The following is a 9,599-nucleotide window of genomic DNA, read 5'->3' on the forward strand; positions in this document are numbered from 1 at the left end:
TATATAAAGCAAATACGAAAAAGAAACGATTGCATACGTTGACATAATAGAGACATAAAATTTTAAAATTTATTCAAGACGAATATTTCGGACACGCCTGTGTCCTTCCTCAGCGTTATACGTATGACTGAAAAAATACAGATCAGTTGAACTAAAAACTGTAAGATATACGTCGAGATAAATTCTAAGATAAAAGTTTTTAGTTCATCTGATCTGTATTTTTACTATATCAATTTGAGCCCCATGTTCAGGAATGAGGCTGAAGTGAGAACATTTTAAGAATTGGGGACTTTTAGGTGTTGTGTGGACCCTAGTGTCATTTCACGAGATAGGCTTGCCCAAAGCGATTTTATTGCATTTTCTGGATATTTTGTGTATGCTGAATCCAAAAATGAAAGGGTCCATTTTTTTTAGATTGACTTAGAGGCCATTTTGGAATTTTAAAATGGCCGTCATTTTCACATAAAAAATAACAATAACTGTGCCATTAGAGCAAATATCAACATCATTTTGGCAGCAAACCACATATTTTCAATGTCAACCTCTCCAATGGTGATATTCTCACCGATCATAAATGGCGGCCATCTTGAATTTCAAAATGGCTGCCGTTTTTACAGTAAAAATAACAATAGTTGTGCTATTAGAGCAGGTATCAACTGATTTTGGCAGCAAACCCTATCTTTTCAATGTCAACCTGTCCAATGGTGAGATTCTTACGAATTTTCAAAGTAATAATAACCATAATTGTGCTATTAAAGCAGGTATCGACATGATTTTTATAGCAAAACTTATGTTTTCAATGTCAACCTGTTCAAATGATATTCTTACTGTAATGGTGGTCACCTTGAAATAACGATGGCCGACAAATTTCAAGCAAAAACTTATACATGCCAGCAATCCCTCTTTGGCAGGGAGACTCCTGTTTCGGTATTCTGAACACAGGTCAATTTTTCTCACGTTTTTTCGCGCTCTTCCAGTGTACAAAAAATTGCATTATACGTTAATTGTAGTCTCTTTGTAATAACACACTACGGAAAACGGACCAGCCCTTATGTTGAATAATTGGACATGAAGTTGCAGTTGCTAAAATACCAGTCCAGTAATTATAGAAAACGCACTTTTAGACAAGTATTCAATCCAGATTTTGTATTTGTACTGAAAAGGGGCTAGAAAATAAGAAATTAATCCATATAGACATAGCCTGTAGGCACATTTTGTCTTGTGTAAACACGACAAAATGTGGTTCAATTAAACACACAAGTAATTTAAAATCAATATCATACTTTTATTATTGGAATACATATCATAAGAATCATGAGATTTGCACTTATTATACATTAATAGCTGAAGCCTCCAAGGGGAGGGGTTACACATGTAATGGGAACACCTCCCCCCACCCCATGACCAAATTCCCCCATTTTTTACTATCAAAATGTTAGCATGTATGAAAACTGCATTATTTTCCTAAAAAGTAAATATGTCGATTGAAAAAGATTTTATTACGAAATTAAAAAAACATTAACTAGTCCAATGGTGATATTCCCATGAAGAACGGATGCCAACTGTCTTTACTCAAAATGACTAACATTTTTTCAGATGCATGTCAAGTGTTTTTATAATATCAGCCACTCCGGTATTAATCTAGAAATTACATAAGAGTTCCTTAATCAGCAGATCAACATATCTTGTTAGAACCATAAAACTTGTGTCATGCTATTCTTCTCTGCCATCTACACATTTGAAACTTGAAATTATTTCATTAGGTATTATTGTTTTAAGAGTTTGCATGGCGAAGTAACAATAATAAAAAAAACCCGGTAGATGTACCGGTAGATGTTGGTGGTGGTAGATATCAACATGTTTTAGAGCAAACTGGTGTAGTCAAACATGAATAAGATCGAGAACCACAAATGGAAACCATTACACCAACCCACTCTCTCATCATTAATGATTAAATTGGTAGGCATACATACCACATATGCCCTTCAAATTAGCCTCATTGTATACTACTAGTTTTTAAAGCAAATTAAGTTATTATGGTGTAGACGTCTGCACTTTTAAAGACCTCTACACTATAAAATCGAGCATAAAATTATAGATCTAGCGCAATTTTTCTGGAACTCAAATTTAGCCACCACTATGACTGCTTTGGGTGCTGGAAGAGTAAAATATGTTGTTGGCATGACCCATTAATATTTCTCCCATCAACAATTCTTTCTTGACTGAGATAATATATTAATTGAAGTGTCATTTACAGACTTGTCAAAAAGTCATATCAAGGTAACCACAGTACTTGCAATTTTCCTATTTTTTCATTTGTAATAACCAACATTGATATAGGGTATTCCAAGTAAGCATTTATTAGTTTTGTGTCTATGGCAGTCTATAAAATACAGTAGCATCAATGTGTCTGTCATTGATGCATCCTGATAATGTTTAACATCTTCCGACAATTGAAAGTCTTGACCTTGGTATCTGTTCCCCAAACAATAACCAACTTTTTAAACTGCATTCTCCAAATGGATGTGCCCATGTGCCATAGATGACTTGATTTTGCCAAAAGATAATGTCTATCACATTCAAATGGTTTATTGCAAATATCTTTCGATGTCACATTAATTGGTTTTGCTTTGTTCTTTTAATGGTTTGCACTTCACTAAATAATGAACATCATATCTGTCGAATTTTTAACAAAGCTGGACTGTTTTATCTGGTTTTTGTAATCGTTAATCTGTGTCTTTGATGCTGTCATTATTTATTATTGACATATTGATCATGTTAAACTCTAACCATTAGCAAAGATAAGGAAACAACCTCTGTTTTTGTTCTATAAACTTGATACGTTGTCCCCAATCCCACAAGTATATTTTCGTATTGCCAATTGGTAAAAATACCAATGAAGTAGATCCAACTCTTATCTTTTTGAAAAATAACCCATAATGAACAATAAAATTAGTTTACACATTCCTTGTTCTACTGTCTTTGCCGATTAAATACCCTGTGCACCTAATTTTGAGACCTCTTCCTTTCGAAGTAATTGACTGCGATTTAATTTAATCTGCATGGGAATATTAACTGTGGACTGTTTGACATTACAATATTTCTTAGATATTTTAGACTTAAAAAAACATACGTATGACAGTTTTGGTCACTCAGTTACCATTCTCAAACTAACGTGTAGAAATCTGCATATCTATCTCCAGCTTGCCAACTGGTGGTATTGTGTCGGCAAACCTCTCCTGGTGTGATGTAAGCAGGAGTCCCTGGGTCTTGTTGTGGGTCGACAAAAATTGTTCAAACACATGGGACAATTGGTGTACTCCCTCGTCTCTGTTAATATTATTGTCTTTACTTCTGAACCATTTAGATCCTTATTCATCTACTGCCGACATCAGTTCCCCCTGTAATTTGTAGTATTTCCAATCTGGGATGTGGTTGTGTGTGACCATATGTCCAGTGATTGCTGATTTGTGCATGTCTCATTAAGACGAACCCATGTTGGCTCTAGTTCGTACCCCTTTATCTATGTTTTTCAACCTCATTTCATGTTCACCTAAGCGGTCAAACCTTTTACTATGTTCGCAATGACCACATAATAACTCTAAGATGAGTGTTTGCTCATAGAATTTTGTTTTTCGGATGCACTAGTTCTCTCAACTTGTTTTGATGTCTGAATCATGTATTAAAGTTGTGTGTGCTCATTCGATCTGATCTTTTCCGATAGACCACTGACATATCATACAGAATCATGACAAAGCCCCTTTTGAATTTCTCTTTGGTACTTCACATGTGTTGTCTTTCTGTCTTCATGGTCCAAGAAAGGTATGATTCCATTTGAAATATAACCACTGAACAGGTTAATTTGTTGATAGGTTGCAATTAAAACTTGGGTTTTGCAATTAATAATTGACATTACTTGGCAAAAATCTAAGCAGTTTGTGTTAGAAATTTGTCGGCCATTTCGAAATTCAAAATGGCCACCATTCTTGATCCATGTGTACATCACCATTCGACAGCTTGACATTGAAAACACAGAGTTTGGCTACCTAAATCATGTTGACCTGCTCTAATGACACAGTTATGTTTTTTATTACTGTGAAAATGGCAGCCATTTTGAAATTCAAGATGGCCACTATTTATGATTCATGAGAATATGACCATTAGACAGGTTGACATTGAAAACTTATGGTTTGCTACCAAAATCAAGTTGATACCTGCTCTAATAGCACAGTTATTGCTATTTTACTTTCAAACTGGCAGCCATTTTCTACCAAAATTATGTCGATACCTACTCTAATAGCGCAGTTATGGTTACTTTTACTGTATAAATGGCGGCCATTTTGAAATTCCAAAATGGCCGCCAAGACAATCTCGGAAAAAATGGACCTTTGCATTTTTGGATTCAGCATACCCAAAATATCCGGAAAATGCAATAAAATTGCTTTGGGCAAGCCTATCTCGTAAACCTGTTTTTTTTTTTTGGACATTAGGTTTCTCACTAGTGCCAGAAAATGGCATTTTAATACATAACAACTAGAAAAATTACTATATACACCTGAGACCTATCATGGTTTCAACGGATCTGGCCTTAGTTGATATTTATGATAAACTAACGATTGCTCTTCGAAACAGCGATCTAAGTATGGCCTTTAATACCATAAACAATGAAATTATTAACTATCTTTCAAATAGACAACAATTTACTTATTTTAATTTAGTTAATTCCAAAATGTCCAGGTTTGTAAGCGGTGTTCCCTGGGGATCCATATTGGGCCTTCTTCTCTTCCTACTTTATGTAAATTACTTTCCTAATTCTTCTAAAATATAAAAATTTATATTTTTTGCTGATGACTTAAAAATTATATTTAATCTCATAACAATAAATTTTGATTCAAGGTTAATAACACCGAGCTTGTATAAGTTTCTTAAACTTAAACTAAATTCCTATTATTGACTTCAATTTCACATCGTCGCTAGATTCCTACTAATATTATGCTAAATTTTGCCGTACCTTACTTATTGTAATATCGCTTTGGCAATTTCCATGCATTAACACAATAATCTTTGTGCCTCTGGAGTACTTATGAAACGACCCATATTGATAAACTATTTAAACTACAAAAAGTGCTCAAAGAATATGCTCTGCTACTTCTTTTAAAATCCATACTAAAAATTTGTTCCATGCATATAGTGTTTTGAATAATTTGACTCAAATAAGTTACAAATTGGTATTTTATGTTTCCTTTACACAAAAGTATGTTACCTTTTCATATCCCCTCTTTATTTCCTAAGCCATCCTCTCAACATTTTCACAACATAAGATTTTCTCTAACCTACACTGCAATTTTACCTACTATATCAAAACTCAGACGTCACTGTATTTTCTATTCTGGTCAAAATTATAGAACATACTACCCTTAATCCCTTACAAATTGGCCATTAAGACCGCAATCTGGTCTTGAAACGGTACACAGTCTCTACCATAGATTGGCTCTGTGTGTTATTTATTTAAATATGTGGAAAAAAAACGAAGCTAAACCGTAATGTATTTGTTTTGTGTTTGTAATCTTGTTTTTAATACTTTAACTGACCTTTTCCTGTGTAAACCTGTTAATTCAGACTGCTTCCAGGTGTTTGTAGAAGCTTTGTTTTGTATATTATATCTAAATATTAATTAAGGATGATCCAAACTATCTTCCACACTAACACTTTGGTAATTTATTTAACATAACATTGCCCAACTACTTTTGTTTACTAATGATATAGCATATCTGTTTAAAATTATTATAAAGAACTGTTTTCATTCATCTCTAAATATCCAGGCCTCAGTGTAACCATAAAAAAGTAGACCATATGTCTGTAGATTATTATCAATATTTGTAGTTGTTCAATATATGCATGGTAAATTATTTTTTCCATCAGGTTTTAAAATTCCTAACCAATATTTAATCATTGGTGGATATCTCTATAATGCCAGATGAGATGTTGGATTACTACGGCCAAAGATCGAAGGAGCATATTTGGTATTGTCACAAGTGACATATAATTTTAATTAAGTTATTTCATTATCAACGAATGTATTCGCTATCAATAAATATAAAGAGAAGTTACGTTATATGCAGGGTTGTGCTGAGTATGCAAATTAAGGAAATTGTGCGGGTCATTTTACGCTTATGAATAGCCAGAGCTGTGTTAAACATGTAAATCAAGTAAGTCGTGCGTGGTATTGATTGGCCGAGAGCTATGAATAATGAGATAGTTTGTGAAATTTAAATTGGGTGTGACTTGGAGGTCGACTTGGTTGAGGTGTGCAAGAGAGAGGACGATGAATGGTTTGTATTTGAAGAAGTGAAACATGGTCCCTTTTAGATAGGAAACTTAATTTTTTTTTAATTTTGTGATATGCATCCGAACTTGATTCCCCAATATAAAGTTGGTGGATGCATCTACTCTGTAATAAATAAGTAAATATTTGATAATTATTTGTTAGGTGATTTTTTGTGTCTACTGTAAGTACATTTTATTCTATTTTAATATTTAATGTAAATAGAAGCTAATTTTAGACCATTATTTTGTTTATACTACCATCAATTATAGAGATGTAAAAAATTGGGAAGTTTTCAATTCAATTCACCTTTATTTACAAATGAAAATACATAACTTGCAAAACGCTACTAATGGCCACGAATGATTGGGTAAGTTAGAGCTGGGATTCGTAGCGCTATGAAGTGCACCTGACGAAATTCACCACCTGATAAACAGAAGGAACGTCTGCAGTATTGACCTGTTTCTTGACAACTAAGAGGAGTTGGTCCATTCCCAGTGTCCCATCGTGGGAATAAATATGTCTTGGTAGTATCAGCAAATTTTAAATTTTAGAAGATTTGAATATTTCAAGGCAACTGAAAGTTTGAGACCAAATATATCATTTCTATTCACTCGCGCACTTCATCACTACATCAAATACATATAAAGTTATGTAAGATACGGTCTGATATTACAATATTATTATTATTATTATTATTATTATTATTATTATTATTATTATTATTATTATTAATAATAATAATAATAATAATAATAATAATAATAATAATATTAATAATACTAATAATAATAATAATAATATGTCGTTCTTATATAACTGCTTTTGTTGAGGTCCATTATAGATACTGTATGTGTGATTGTGTAGAGCTTCTTATTGTTGTTTGTTAAGTTTCCAAATCTATGTCTAAGGAGTGATGAGTTACAATGAAAGTATAGGATACAATACTTCAAAAAGACTGTACCTCTTATGGTATACCTCTTGATTAGGGTGCGATATTTTAGGCAGCGTATCGAGTGCTGACGTAATCATTATAACCATAGCACTGTGTTTATTTCTTATAGTAATGCATTTCGTATAAAGGCGAAGTATCATAATCTACTGCTATCCCATTTAAGGGTGGAATATTGGAATTAGATTAATTAATCGAAACTCTGTAATACAAATATGTACTATTTCTTTTAGTATAATTCATCACAACATACACGTTTTAAGTCTATGTATGGATATAGGCGTAATTGTTTAACTTACAAATAATACAAGATTGGCCCTATATTGATAATATGCCTGGATTAGACTGGATAGAAGTTGCGTTGCTATGTTATGTTTTTATCTTTCAATAAAGTTTTATGGAAATTTGAACTCGTTTCGTGACCCGTATCTCCGCTCACTACATTATTTGCGTGAATTTGGTCAACTAGGAAATCATGTTGACGATAAGAAGTAGGCGATCATCGACTAATTCATTGAGGCTGACTGCCGCACAGGCGAGGGCAGAACTTGCAGTGGCAAAAACCGAGGAGGCTTTCGCTAAATGAAAAAAGGAAGCTGCAGCTGCATTGGAAATGATCGAGTTAGAAGAAGAGGTAGAACTCAAAGAGGTGAAATTATAGCTGCTGGAAACAGAAATGAAAAGAAAGAAAGATGAAGAACTAGAGGGAAGAATGTCAGATTTTAATGATCTACCCAATTATAACAGAATTGAGAAATTGTTCTGCTGCATGCAAAACCAATCCACAGGTATACAGGAGCCACAAAATGGTGAGGATGTTGGTGCAGTGCAGCCAGATATCCAGGAATTTAATGAATAATCTACTCCTAGAGCAGAAGGTGTAAAAGATTATGGTTTACATAGATTTAAAGAGAGTTATGTAGACAAGGATCACTACTACTCAGAACAAACCAAGTATCAACAAGTAATAATGCACATCAACTGCAAGAAACATCACCAGGGATAAGGAATGTACAATATACTCAACAAAGTATAAATTATTGTCACTCACCACCAGGTCAGTTATTGTCACCTAGGGCAGCACCATGGCATCGTATGTCATCACAGTCTATGGCATGTAATATGGAAGTATCAAAGAGCAACCTAGTGCCACACAAATCCAATGTCACCATTATTATTATTAATAATGGTGACATTTGATTCTGCAATTTTAGACGTAACACCAAATGGTTTGAATCTTGGTGGAAGTAGTCCACCGCAAAATAGAGCTAAAGATGAACACTAACTTATAATAAAAGATATTTATCATCTTCAGAATCTGTAACAAGCTCTGTATAATCTTTTAGTTCTTTCCCATACAAACAAATCTATAGAACTTCATAGACTTCTATAGAGAAAACGATATGTGAAGGGGTATGCTAGTAAAGGAGACCCTAGGGAAGTAATGTACCTACCGTATGATGTTTGTTGGTTTTTTTAATTAAATAAATTATGGTTTGTATATGAAAGATGTATTTTGTAAATCTACAGATATTGATTAAAGTTACTAATTTGCAACAAGGAATTGAGACCGTGGAAAGTTATGCCAATAAAGACGAGTTGGAACTGGGACGTGACCAATTAGAGACCAGTTGGAACTGGGACCATTGAAAACCAATTGGAATTGGGGTCAGTAGAAGACTAGTTGAATTGTCAAAAAACACACAACACCCACAATTTTTAAAAAATAAAATACACAGATTTTCTAAAGAAAATCGTTCAATAAAGCGACGTTAGGCAAAGGTGCATTGTAAATACACTGGTTGAACAATCTAAGATAGCTTATTACTCAAATAAGGTTTCTGAGTGTAGTGGAGATCAGAAGAAGCTGTTTGGAGTTATAAACGATCTAATGCAGAAGAAAAATGTTCCTGTATTGCCAACGCATGATTCTGATAAGGAACTTGCTGATAGATTTGCTAACTTCTTTAAGAACAAGATCCGCATCATACGAGAAAGTCTCAATGCTGATAATAATGACATCGATGATATCGCTTGTTTAACTGCAATGGATAGGGTTCCTTTGTTAGAACTGGCTCCAGCAGATGAAACTGAAGTTAGAGCTGTTATCAGTAGTTCTCCATGCAAATCATCATCAGATTTGGATCCTATTCCAACTTTTCTTCTGAAGAAGTGCCTTGATGTTGTTTTACCAACTATTACCAACATCGCCAATAGATCAATCGAAAGTGGGAGTTTTCCTGATTCTTTAAAGGTTTCATACATCAGACCTCTAATTAAGAAACCTGGTCTAGATTGTGAAGAGTTAAAGAATTATAGGCC

At 33.7% G+C, this 9,599-nt stretch overlaps 1 protein-coding gene across 1 annotated transcript in view; it reads right to left on the minus strand.

The window, feature by feature from the left end:
• Positions 1 to 9,599, minus strand: part of LOC117114534 — a 20,740-nt gene that overhangs the window by 2,887 nt on the left and 8,254 nt on the right. The gene's annotated exons all lie outside the window — the stretch shown is intronic.

Source organism: Anneissia japonica, unplaced genomic scaffold, assembly GCF_011630105.1.
Source record: "Anneissia japonica isolate Jap-2015-1 unplaced genomic scaffold, ASM1163010v1 scaffold1693_len225059_cov107, whole genome shotgun sequence".
NCBI classification, from domain to species: Eukaryota; Metazoa; Echinodermata; class Crinoidea; order Comatulida; family Comatulidae; genus Anneissia; species Anneissia japonica.